The sequence below is a fragment of the Tursiops truncatus genome, chromosome 6 (genome assembly GCF_011762595.2).
Source record: "Tursiops truncatus isolate mTurTru1 chromosome 6, mTurTru1.mat.Y, whole genome shotgun sequence".
Lineage (NCBI taxonomy): Eukaryota > Metazoa > Chordata > Mammalia > Artiodactyla > Delphinidae > Tursiops > Tursiops truncatus.
Window position 1 is genome coordinate 91883469 of NC_047039.1, and position 14032 is coordinate 91897500.

The 14032-nt window shown below is 42.7% G+C and overlaps 1 protein-coding gene across 16 annotated transcripts in view; it reads left to right on the plus strand.

The window, feature by feature from the left end:
* Positions 1-14032, plus strand: part of PALM2AKAP2 (PALM2 and AKAP2 fusion) — a 627479-nt gene that overhangs the window by 9962 nt on the left and 603485 nt on the right. The window contains exon 1 of one of the 16 annotated variants that reach the window (XM_073806368.1): positions 866-883. The exons of 14 other annotated variants lie outside the window; for them this stretch is intronic. The gene's annotated coding sequence lies outside the window, so the exon portion shown is untranslated. Of the gene's footprint in view, positions 1-865; positions 884-14032 lie in introns of those variants that run through there. One more of the 16 variants, XM_073806366.1, reaches the window with a different exon arrangement.

Genomic DNA, 14032 nt, shown 5'->3' on the forward strand with positions numbered 1-14032 from the left:
GAACTATGGTTTGTTGGTTCCTTGATATGGAGATGGTAATGGCCACCCACTGCCAGAAGGGAGGCAAGAACCAGGAGAGGCAACAAGATGGAGGGAGCTGAAGGCCTTGTGAATTAACAGTATTGGAATTACATGGGTTCCGAAGTTTGTGTTTTAAGTGTCAGCCACAGGGAAACCTGAGAGATCTGGGTTACTGCTGAAGAAAAATATGTTACACAGTGAGACTAGAAAAACCCAGTACTGTTTCCTGATTACTGTATTGTATAGTACATGGACCTTTTAAAAACATTAAAACGTATAGCAGAAAGTGAGCAGCCCATGTAATACCCCAGCTCACACACCCATAAAAGTCATAAGAAAATCTTCATATTTTTTCTATACAAATACTAATATGGTGGTAAAATAGCAGGATATCATTCACAATCTGTATGAAATCTTGCAATCATATAGGTTCCTTTACCTGTACCCCTTTGTGTTATAGGTATTGTGGTGATTACATCTACATACATTGAAAACCCCATCAGACAACTCTGTCATTACTGCTTTAAACAGTCATATGTATTTTAAGGAGCTTAAGAGATGAAAATTAGTATCCATTTACTCAGATTTTTACCATTTTTGTTGTTTTTCTTTCATTCTTAAAGTTGCAAGTTTCTCTCTGGTATCAGTTTCCTTTCGCCTAAAGAATTTCCTTTAGCATGTATTTTAGAATCTGTCTACTGGTTACAAATTCTCTTAGATTTCCTTCATTTGAGAATGTCTTTATTTCACCACTTTCATTCCTGTAAGATATTTTCACTGGATATAGACTTCTGGGTTGACACTTGTTTTCTTTCAGCACTTTTAAAGATGTTCAACTGTCTTCTGGACTCCATGGTTTATGGTGAGAAATCAGTAGTCATTTGAATTATCTTTCCTCTAAAAATAATGTGTTGTTTTCCTCTAGACTCTTTCAAGATTTTAAACTATTTTTTTCTTGGTACTTAATAGTTTTATTATGATGTGTCTGGGCATGGTTTTCTTTGACTTTATCTTGATTGGGCTTTACTGAGTTTCTTAGATCTGTAAATTGATGTCTTTCACCAAATTTGGGAAATTTGGGCCGTTATTTCTTGAAATGTTTTTATGTACCAATATCTATTATTCTGGGACGCCAATGGCATGAATGTTAAACATTTTGATCTTGTCCCACAGATCTCCATGGCTCTGTTCATTGTTTTTCAGTTTTTAGTCCCTCTATTATTTAGATTGGATAATTCCTATCCATCTGTTTTCAAGTTCACTGACTCTTACCTCTATCATGTCCATTCTGCTATTGAGTCCATCTAGTAAATCTTTTATTTCAGATTATATATTTTTCAGTTTTAAAATGTCCCTTTTAAAATAGTTTCTATTTCTCTGCTGAGAATGTTTATCTTTTCATTCATTTCAAGACTATTCTCCTTTATCTTATGGACCATCGTTATGATAACTACTTTAACATCTTTGCCTGATAATTCCAACATCTGGATCATCTAGGAGTTGGCATCTTTTGTCTTTTCCCTTGAAATTTTCTTCTTTTGTATATGCTGGGTAATTTTGGATTGTATTCTGAACATTTAAAATATTATGTCATGAGACTCTGTGACCTATTAAAACCCTCTAGCGAATGTTGATATTTATGTTTCAGCAGACCTTATTAGGTTCAGACTGCAAAATCTGTATCCCCTTCTGTGGGTGACTTTTCCAATGATAGTTTTCAAACTGTTGCTATGGTGTTTTGGGTCTGTCCCATGTTTGTGCTACTTAGGGGTTAATCTGAGACTTGAGTGGTGGTTTAAATCATAATTCAGTTCTCAAAGACTTTTCCATGGTGCTTTGTATCTGTCTTGTGCATTCACAGCTCAGAGTCAAGTCTGGGCCTTGTGTAGGTTTATACACAGAATTAGAAAATTCCTTTTTCTGGCTCTTTCCTCTCCAGGATTCTTCTCTGTGATCTAGCCCATAGAGGACTCATGATCCTCTGCTCAGAAAGATGGGGTTTTACTTAGGGTTTTATCTGTCTGTATCCTTGCTGCTATAGCACCCCTCCATGACTGGGACCCACCCTCAGGGCAAAGAAGCAAGAGAAAAAAAGAGAAAAAGAAAACAGGGATTCCTCACATACTTCTGGGAGTGCAGGGGCCTCTTTCCCCAATTATCCTCGTCAGAGAAACAGAGTTCCTATTGGAGTTTCAGCTGCCTGCACTGCCACCACACAGTTCCATGACTGGGGCTTGTCTTCAGATCAAACCTGGGGAGCTCATCCCTGGACAGGTTGCTGCTGTAATTGTTTACTTCCCTTCTTGTCTCTTCTGTTTACTTTTCAGAGTCCTCAGGTAGTTGCTTTTTATATCTTGTACATTGTTTTTAGTTGTAATTAGAGAGAGGTAGGCTATTGTGGGCTTCATCCATCTTGTGTGGCACCAGAAATTCTTATAATCCTTTTAAAGTTTCATCTTTTTACTTTTAAATCTTTGCTCCTTCTGGAATTAATTTTGATGTAAGGAGTAACGTACACTCTTATTGTTGTTATTATTATTATCCTAGGAAATCTTTGGTAGGTGAATAAATCAGGAGCCGTAGTGGGAAGACCATGGGATTAGCAGTTGCATCAGTCTGGGTTCAAATGACTCCATCACTTACAAGTTCGTGACCTTGGGCATAACCTCCCTAATCTCAGCTTCCTCATCAGTACAGTAAGGATAATGACTAGTATCTGCTTCACAGAGTTGCTGTGAACATTAAATGAGATAATGCTAGTGAATTATTTTGCATGGGGTCTGGAACTTAGTAGGGGAATTAATAAATGTCAGTTATCGTGGCTATGATGATGGTGATAAGTATTGTTGTCATATAAGTAACAAGACAAAGTCATTACACTTGAGAGTCAGGTGCACTGAAGGCTTAGGGGGATGTTACTTAGTCACAGTACACATGTCAAATCATATAGAAAGCTGCTCTCTGTCCCAGAACATGTGTGAGGTCTGAATCAGTGACATGGATTTGAGTTTGTAGGATAAGGAAATGTGACTGGGAGATGGAGAATGTTGTAGGTAACACATTCATAGCTCCCTCAGTTAATGTTTGTAGACAAGGAAAATGAAGAATCCTACATTTTAGAAAATGGTGTTTTTCAAATTGGAATCAGAATCATCTGGTCTACTTGTTAAGATGCAGATTCTTGGGCCCCACTCCTGACCTAAGAAATTAGAACTGTGGGCAGGGCCTGGGAATATGCATTTAGCAGGCTCCCCAGGTAATTCTTTTTTTAAAATAAATAAACAAAGAAACAAATAATTAATTAATTTATTTATGGCTGTGTTGGGTCTTCGTTGCTGTGCACAGGCTTTCTCTAGTTGCAGCGAGTGGGGGCTACTCTTTGTTGCTGTGTGTGGGCTTCTCATTGCAGTGGCTTCTCTTGCTGAGGAACACGGGCTCTAGGCACGTGGGCTTCAGTAGTTGCAGCATGCAGGCTCAGTAGTTGTGGCGCACGGGCTTAGTTGCTCCACGGCACGTGGGATCTTCCCAGACCAGGGCTCGAACCTGTGTCCCCTGCATTGGCAGGTGGTTTCTTAACCACTGCACCACCGGGGAAGTCCCAATGAAGATGTTTCTGGATGAGATTAACATTTGAATCAGTAGACTGAATAAAGCAGATTGCCCTCCCCAAAGTGGTGGGCATTATCTAATCTGCTGAAAGCCTGAACGGAACAAAAATGTGGAGTAAGGGAGAATTTGCTCTCTCTGCCTGACTCTCTTCAAACTGGGGCATCTGTTTTCTCCTGCTTTTGGGCTCAAACTCAAACCACAACTTACACCACTGGTTTTCCTGGTTCTCAGGCCTTCAGACTCAGATTAGAACCATACCATTGGCCCTCCTGGGTCCCCATCTTGTCAACTGCAGATCTTGGGGCTTCTCAGCCTCCACAGTTGTATGAGCCTTAATAATAACTCTCCTTATATATGTGTGTATATGTGCTTTTAACTATGTGTACTTTTATATATATTTAAATATATATCTATATTTATGTAATATATTTTATATGCTGCATATATATTTATATATACTGTGTGTGTGTGTGTGTATATATGTATATATACACATATGTGTATGTAGTGTGTTTCTCTGGAGAGCCCTGCCTAATGCATCTTCCTCCCTAGTTCCTCTGTGTCTTCCTGGTCCGTCACCTCCCTCCGTGCCCAAGTCCCTTGCTTTGTCCCCTCAGTCACAGCAACCTGGTTGTCAGTAATGCTCTCCCTGTCCTATCACTCACCTGCTTAGATTTCCATGACTCCCTGTGGCCTTCAGGAGGAAGTCCCAGCTTTCCTACGCCGGCCCAGGGAGCTTTCTTTTTTTTAAGATTTTTTTTTTTTTTGACGTGGACCATTTTTAAAGTCTTTATTGAATCTGTTACAATATTGCTTCTGTTTCATGTTTTGGTTTTTTGGCTATGAGGCATGTGGGATCTTAACTCCCTGGCCAGGGATCGAACCCGCACCCCCTGCACTGGAAGGCGAAGCCTTAACCACTGGACTGCCAGGGAAGTCTCCCGGGGAGCTTTCTTACCAACCACTCCAGCCGCCGCTCCCGTCACCTGCACTCAGCTGTCCCTGACTCTCGGCCCTGATTTGCGGCAGCAACTTAAACTGCCTATATTTCCTGCTTCATGTTTCCCTGCTGTTGCTCATGCTGTCCCTGCTGCCTGGGATGCCCTCACCCTCCAGACGTGTTGGTTTACCTGCCAACTCCAGTTTATCCTTTACGACTCCACTCAGTCACCACCCCCTCCAGAAGAGTCCCTGACCCAACTTAGCCTGCGTTAGCTGCTCCTCCTGTTGTTCCCGTGTTTCCCCCTGTTGTTTCTCTTATCAGATGTGTTATCATTACCTCGTGTGTGTCTGTCTTCCTCACTGGGTTGTAAGCTTCTTACCTTATTTAACTTTGTACTCCCAGACCCTAAAATGTAACTGGTACTAAATATAAGTTTGTTGAATGGACAAAACCAATTTTTTGTAGAAGGGCCTCTTTAGTACCAGCTGTCAAACTCTTCTCATACCACCTACCCCAGTGGCTCAAATCCAAGTGGTTTCCACCTGGATCTCTGCTTATCACCTCTTACTGCTGCCTTCATGGACCCCTGGACCTTGTACTTAGTTTGGACTTTGGCTTGTGGTGCTTATTTCCTGTCTCTGCATTCTCACTTTTACTGATCTTCTGGTTTGGACTTCTGTGTCTTACCCTTTCCAGTAAACCAATGATCTCCTGTCGTCTGGGGCTACTTGAACTGCAAGACCCAGCCTTCTCCGTCTCATCCATCTTGTCACCTCAAACACCCCCCCTACCCCTGTCATCTTCAAATTCCATGTTACACTTCCTAGATATTAAATATTATTATACATTTTATTTTATAATAATACCATGAGAAAAATGTCCTTCATAACAAAACAACAACAAATCTGTGCATTTAGTGTGGTTATGTGAGATTTACAAGGTGCTTTCACACAATTTATTTCATTAAATCCTCATAACAACCTCGTATAGTGGGTTATTATCCCCATATTACAGATGAGGAAACTGAGGCTCAGAGTAGTTAAATGAACTGCTTGAGATCTCATAGACAGAGAATGACAGAGCATGGACCTTAGATGAGATCCTTTGACTCCAGAGCTTTGAACTCTTTGGAGTTCACTGTGGCATTAAAAGATGAGCTATAGCTGATGAAAAACAGATATATCTGATTGTAAGCTTGAAAACATGCCCTCTCCAAATCCATCTTCTATACTACTGTTAGCATAATTTTAAAAAACCTTAAATTCAGGTCAGATTTCTTCCCTATTACAATCCTTCAGTGGACCTTGGTTCCTCATCCAGTTACCTGGGGTTCTGTTGAACCCCTGACCTCAGTCTTACCCTATGTTTTAGCAATCTCTACCAATTGCCTTGCCCTAAAGACCAATGGTGGTCCATGCCTTGGTGTTCTTTGACCTCATTTCCCACCTATAGTGCATCTGCCTTTTGCCTGGCCAGTACCTCCTTCCTTTCTAGCTCAGGTATCACCTCTACTCTGAACTCAACAGCCCCACCCTGCCATCCTCACTCTCCCTACTACCTCCTTCACAGTGTCATGGAGTGAGTCACACGCTTTTGTTCCAACACCTCTAACCATTTGTGGTGTTGTTTTCATTATCTGTCTGCCTCCCTCTGAAGACCTTTATATTCCTTCAGGTTACAAATAAGGCCCAAGTTCTTCTGTGTTTACAGACGCAGCACATAGCACAAGTCCAGCACAGAGTAAAAGACAGTGGATGTTTATAGAATGGATAGACAGATGGCTAGTTGGAAGGATGGATGGATTCATTTTTAGAAGGAGGGGCGGACAGCTGGATGGTTGGGTGGATGGATGGATGGACGCATGCACTAGTGAACTTCAGGTTGCCCTTTCAAATCCAGGTCTTCCTCTTCTCTGTTTTCTCCAGTGGCAAAGTAATTAAACGTTTTTAGTGGAATATAGAATATAGGATTAACTTCTTTCCCCCTTAGAATAGTATACTCATTGAGCTGTAGAGGAAATACAAGGTCACCTTTATCAGCCCCCTGCCTTCAGACCTGTCAATGGGCCAGTCATTTTACTCTTAGATTGTATTAATAACATTCCAGTTGGTAGAAGGAACCCCTTATACTGAGCAGAAGTATACCTCCCTGAAACTACTGCACTTGGGTCCAGTTCTGGCTTTTTGAACCAATATAAATGAGTAATCCCTCTTTCACGGGGTAGATTTCAACACATGAGATCATGGCCTGCCTTATTCAAGACTCTGCTGCAAGTGGCAGAAAACTCAGTTTAAACCAGGTAAATAAAAAAGAACAGTTATTGCCTCCTATGAGCCAACTGCAGAATGGCAAGGATGGAGCGGTCCCCACAGTTGACTGGCCCCAGGCACTCCATCTCTCCATTTCTCAGCTTGTCTTCTATTTGTGTTTTGCTCCATTATTTCAACTTCTTCCAGATGGCTGGGAATCCAAGTACCACCATCTCTACAAACACATCCTTTAACTTACAATCCAAGGGAGAAAAGGCAGAAACCCTAGGGCAGGGCTTTGATTGGTCTGGTTCAGGTCACATGTCTGTCCCTGTGGCTAGAAGTCAGGGTACTGCAGTTGAAACTGAAACCATGCACCTCAGATCGGGACTTGAACCCATGTGGCCGGGACTCGAACCCGCCCAAAACCCACAGTCTTCCAACTGAGATCACATGCCTGGTTTCAGGACTTAATGAATTTCAGGTTCTTGATGTCTCATTGCAGAAAGAATTCACTGAGGGGCAAAGTGATAGGTAAGAAGTGGATTTATTTAGAGAGAAACACACTCCACAGACAGAGTGTGGGCCACCTCAGAAGGTGAGAAAGGCACCAGGGTATGGGGTTGTCAGTTTTTATAGGAGTGGGTCATTTCATAGGCTAACGAGTGGGGGGAGTATTCCAGTTATTTTAGGAAGGGGCGGGGATTTCCAGGAGTTGGGCCACCGCCCACTTTTTGATCCTTACCATAGGTCTTGGAACTGTCATGGCGCCTGTGGGTGTGTCATTTAGCTTGCTGTTGTGAGAGTATACTGAGGCTCAAGGTCTAGTGGAAGTTGACTTGTCTGCCATCTTGGACCCATTTGGTTCTAATAAGTTTATGTCATGTCCTTGGGCTATGTCATTCTTTCAGAGGTTGTGCCCTGCCTCCTTCCCTCCTGTTTCAAAACCCCCCTCCAGAATCACAAGGAATAGGAAAGGAGCAGGTCCTCTACAAAGCAAGGGAAATAGTTACCAGAATAAGGAGGCAAAGGATTCTGGTTCGACCAAAATAGGACATCGGCCACACCCTGCATTCCTCTTACCTTTATACCTTAAGATTTTGAAATTTGAGATCTGAGTGCAGCCCAGACCATCCTAGGACCCCCCTGGATATGCTCAAGTCTGTCAGTATCCCACTCACAATGTGACCCTCTTCCCCCAGTGGAATCCTGAGGAACGCACTCTTCCTCGAGTGATCTGATCTGCACAGGACACAGCAGATTCCTTGGGTTCTTTGTTCTGAACATGACCATCCCAGTGCCAGGCGTATAGTGCGTACTCCAGAAATAATGAGTGCATAAAAAGATAACCATGATTCTCAAGCCAGTCCTGCCTAAACATTTCTCCCAAAGGCAAATAAAGCAGCTGTTTTGCAATTGGTAAAATATAGCAAAAGAGACACAACCAGTTGCTCTGAGAATAAGGGAGCGTGTGGAGGCTATGACTGGGACACCTCACCAGGTGCGCCTGGCACCCCTGCTTGGAGGGAGGGCTCTGTCCTCCTCTAAACTTTCAGTTCACTGGAATGAGCTGCTCCTCCCCAAAGGCAGCAACACAGGAAGATGAAGATATTTACAGAATAAAAACAAAACCCAAAAAACTGCATGTCCTTTTCCTGCCTTAGGACTTTGGCTTCAAGGGACAGAAAATTCAAAATGGCAGTGACCTAAATGTGAAAGACTGTCATTTAAACCAAGTGCAGAGGTAAGAGGTCAAGGCTGGAATGGCAGCTCCACGGTCCCTGGGGACCCAGATTTGCTCTTGTTTCTCCACCATCTTGTTGGTCTCAAGTTCCCACCATCATGCCACCATTCTAACAGAAAGCAGGAGGGAATAGAGGAAGGAAGAGGGTGAAGGTATGCTCCAGCGGTCTCAAGATTTCCAGAAAGCGCCCTTAACACTTCCATTTACATCTCACGGTTGGAACTTAGCTCTAGCTATGAGCGAGGCTGGGAAGTAAGGTTTTTATTCCAAGCAGCTTTGTACTCTGTTAAAGCCAAGGGCTCTGTCAGTATGTAAGAGACAGGAAATGGATGCTGGAATGGGCAACCGGGATCTCTGTCAACGCTGCCAGGAAGGAAAAGCTGATTCTACAGTGTGAAGGTAAAAGCAGGAAAATTAGAACGTGCCCTGCTGTGGTCTGGGCTACGGTCCTGGTAGGGATTTTGGAGAGGAAGACTTTAGTCCCTCAGTCACGTTGCCAGAGCATCTTCCGTGAAATTAACCAGACCAGATTCAGGATGTGATCTTGGTTTCCTGTAACTAAACTCCCAAGCGTGATATGCAAGGCATTCTGCACCTGCCCAGTTCTACCTCCTTCGTGTAGCAGCAACCTGCCACTCTCCTGCACTAGGACCACACCCAGCTCCCTGTCATTTCTAAACATGCTCAGGCCAGTTTAGTTCCCCTCCCTCCACACGTGCAGTTCCTGGTGCCTGGAAAGCGCTTTCTTCCCCTCCTTGCATGAAAACTCCCAAACACTGAGCTTTCGAGTTGAAGCTCACAAGGACCTCCTCCACGGGTCCCACCATTCCCTCCTTTGTGATTGCTAGAAGCCTTCCTCAGATTTCCTTTGCTTTCTCTGTATGTGTTTTCCTCATCACCGACCACCCTATTTAAAACAGCAGCCCCCATTTCCCTCTAGACCCTTATCCTGCTTTATTTTTCTTTGTAGCAATTAATACCACCTAACATTTTAGGTATTCATTTTTTTCCATATGTTATTGTCAGTCTCCTCCCATTAGAAAGTAATGTTTCCAAACTCCTGGAAGATATTTAGCTTAGGGATTTCATGGAAAAATGGGGAGGAGGAGTTTCTTGGGATTCTCCAAATCATGTTATTCCTCTAAAAGATCTAAAAAATATTTTTTCATAACTTTACTTGTTTTAAAATGATAATGAGTGACTCAAATAATAAACAGGGGGCTTCCCTGGTGGCGCAGTGGTTGAGAGTCCGCCTGCTGATGCAGGGGACACGGGTTCGTGCCCCGGTCCGGGAAGATCCCACATGCCGCGGAGCAGCTGGGCCCGTGAGCCATGGCCGCTGAGCCTGTGCGTCTGGAGCCTCTGCTCCGCAACGGGAGAGACCACAACAGCGAGAGGCCCGCGTACCGCAAATAATAATAATAATAATAATAAACAGGGAATCAGTTTTTCTGTGATACAATTATGCCAAAATTTCAGAGATGTTCTGTTTAAAAACCTGACGAATTAAACAAATACAAGTTTTGTGAATCATGAACCAATGTGTTGTGATGAGACTACATATTTCAACAACATACAAAAATGATTTCTACCTGATATTTTTGATAAAAGATTAAAAGAGAACATTAACACAAATTAAATACTTATTTATTCGTTATATGACAAATATTCCAGGTATAAAAATTTTTTCACGTTGCATTGATTTGGTTAAGAGTCCAGAAGCATCTTTAAGTTGGGTACATGTTCCTTCATACATGCTCATTTCCTTAATAATGAAAATATTATTTGAGCTGCCTACTGTGTTCAGCTCAAATATTGCCTCAGAGAGGCCTCCTTGGGCTGCATGGTTCAAAGCAGTAGCGCCCCACCCCTGTCTTCTCTTTCTCCATTCCTCCCTTACCAATAGGAGGTAAGTTCTAAGCAAAGAGGAGTGACCATTTGTAAGTTGCAACGAGGCCCTCAAAACTCTACAAGTTCAATGTGAGTCCACACTGCAAGTGGGCCAACCCTTAAAATATTAGCAGTAGCAATAGTAATAACAGAGCTATTTCTTTTTAGCTGTACCAGGCGTCGTTTAAGTTTTTAAAATTAATGGTTTCTACGGGAGTAGATAGGATTATTATCCTTCGTTTTATTGAGAAGGTCCCAGAGAGGATAAATAACTTGCTCAAGGTCACGCAGCTAGTGAGTAGGAGAGCACGTGCCTCCAAATTACATGCTCTTCACTCTGACATCTTACTGCCTCCACAGCAATTTTATTCTACATACAACATGGTGTATGTTTCCAGGGGAAAGCTAGGTACGTACTCACTGCCTCTTCTCTGTGTTAGTTAAATCACACAGAAGAGGGGTGTGTTTGGTTTGGGGATCCACTAACTGGAGCCCTTGGAGAGAGGGTCCAGAAATAAACCATGAAAAGTGGGGCTGAGAGCCTGATGATGCTTGACCTGGGATGGAGAAAGCGTGTGATTGCTTCCCTACTTTCTTTAGGTCCTTGCTCAGGTCAGAGAGACGCTGTTTCTGATCACCGTTTAAAACGGCAACCCCTAGGGCTTCCCTGGTGGCACAGTGGTTGAGAGTCCGCCTGCCGATGCAGGGGACGTGGGTTCGTGCCCCGGTCCGGGAAGATCCCACATGCCGTGGAGCGGCTGGGCCCGTGAGCCATGGCCGCTGAGCCTGCGCGTCCAGAGCCTGTTCTCCGCAACGGGAGAGGCCACAACAGTGAGAGGCCCGTACCGCAAGAAAACAAACAAAATAAATAAATAAAATGGCAACCCCATCACCCTGGTCCTTCTCCTGTTTAATTTTTCATCATAGCCCTTATTACCACCTGACATTTTCTGACACATTTATTATTGACCAAAGTCATTGTCTATCTCCCCCACTAGAGAGTAAACTCCATGAGTCCAAGGATTCTGTCTAGTACCATCTTTCCAGGGATGAGAACCGAGCCTGGTACAAAGTAGACATTCAATGTATTTGTTGAGTGAATAAATAAAATATGAGTCCCCAAATATTTTCATTTGTTGACATACTATTCTCTTCCTTGTCCAGGAGTAGATTCAATTAGTATATACCTAGAGTAATATCACAGTGAGAATTTTATATCCTAAAATTTCCACTGATATTGAGCTAGGCATATTTTTCTTTTTGCTGAATTTAAACTTTACCCTCCTCCTTCTTCTCCTATCTCCACTCTCCCAAAGGCAATTAATATTAAAAGTCTATCCTCCCAGATCTTTCTCCCATATAATCATGTACCTGTATGACATGTACATGTAAGTTTTTTCATCGTTTTACAAATGGATATATTATATATCTCTTCCATTCTGCCTTTCTCACCTATGTATGCAAGTATATACTTAAAGATATACTTACATACATAGATATACTTCTATATCTATGAAGATATAGAATAAACATTTAAAAAGCCCACAACATACTTCATGGTATAACTGTTTCAGCAATGTATACATTTCTTATGGACAGGTATTTCAATTGTTTTACATTTGTTGCCATTTCTATCAGTCCTGCAATTTGCATTCTTATATGTATATTCTTTTGCCTCTGTGTTTTATTTCTATTTGTTATATTTTATAAAGTGGGATTTCTGGAGTATTAAGGTGTGCAGTCAGAATGGATTTGCTAGATTACTTCCCCAAAGAGCTATAGCAATACACATTTCTGTCAGCAAAGGCCAAGAATGCCCTTTTCTCTCTGCAACCTTGTGTGGGGAAATAAACCCTCTCTGGATTTCTCAGTGCTCCTGTAAAATGCTCTAGCCTCCTGAGACAGAGAAATGTATTTGGTATAAAGACAGAATGTTTGCCTTCGCTTCTCCTAGGCACGTTTTGCTTTTCGTACACTGTGAGAATTAGATCTATAGACATTTGCTAATTCCTCTAATCCAAAAGGATAACAAAATTTCTCTTATCTCCCCAAATGGGACAAATGACTATAATCTGGACTAGATCCCTAGGTTAAGCTTCCAAAGTGTCAGGAATACTGGATCACTATTTCCCTAGTGTTTACGTTTCAAAAGGGATGAAGTCCGAACCTTGGAGCCATCTCTTGGTAAAAGCCTGAGACACCTACCGGGCTTAGCTGGCCCTTGGAGAGAGATTTTTACATTCCAAAAGGTCAGAGTGAGCATCCAGGATCCTTCCTATCTCTTCTCCAAAGGGCAAAGGTTTTTCTCTCTCCTTCCCAGAGAGGAGGGAGATGGTCGCCTCTCTCCTGTATACAAATGGAGGAAATACTTTTTTCCATCCCTTGTCTATGGAATGAAACCTGCCACTCACAAGAGAATTTTTATCAGCCCTCACAGCATTACCTGTGGGTCTAGGAGTCAGGGACTGACACTGCACTTTACTCTGACTGTTGATCTGGTTACATCAATAAAGAACTCTTTTCTCTGACCCAAGTGCTCATGCTTCTGCAGCATATAGATATATGTATATATATACACATATATATACATATATATATACACACACACACATATATATATGTGTGTATATATAAAAAACAAAAACTGTGCAAGTGGGAAAACATTCCAGACCCTTCACAGTTTTGACACAGCATCCAGCACTGGGAATGTTCATTCTTTTTCATCTTTGCCAATCTAATGGGTGAAAACTGTCTTCTCTCAGTCTTCTATTTTCTCTTCTGTCGGTGAAATTGAACATATTCCATTTTAGACATTTCCGTTACCTCGCCTGTGCATCTGTGTGAGAATTGCCTTTTCATAAATTCTGCCCTTTTTCCAAAGTTTTCCTTGAAATCTTTCTTATCAGTTTGTATGGGCTGTTTTTATGGTAATAGAATAGCTATGAATATAGGCTGACAGTGGCTCTCCAGCAAACGTTTTGCAAATACTTTTTCTTTTAGTCAACCTTTCAGCACGATATTTGTCCTCATCCTGCAATTCTTCCTGCATGCTTTGTCTGCTTTCTGTATGCTGTCTAACAGGAAGAGGGTCCTTAATGCCTGCTACTTGCAGGTCCAAATGCTAAAGCGAGTGCCAACCTCTTAGTTGGTGAGAAAGGGGCTAGAGTCACATGGAGAGAGGGTCCTTCCTGAGGGGCTTACTGTAGGGAGGATGTGTCCATTGAAAACCTCCTGTCTGACCCTGAGTCTGATGTGGAGGAGGAAACCTGGAGAAAAAGACACAGTTTCTCTGCTAGAAACGCTACTCCCGAAAAGGGAGATCATGGTGGGGATGTCCCAACGGCTGGTCACTGCAGCTTGGGGCTTGGGATGCACACTGCACCCTGGGTTAGGAAGCACTTCGGCATCCTGACTCCTACCTTATCACGGGTCGCCGGGCAGGCAGTCAGAAAGCAGAGCCTGCCCCCTCTCTTCACTCCCCTGGAGTCAGGGGGCAGGTGCCCAGAAGAGCAAGCTGAGCAGGAGCCACAGCCAGTGGTGCCAGCAGGCTGCGTTTGGACCAGAAATGAACAGGAT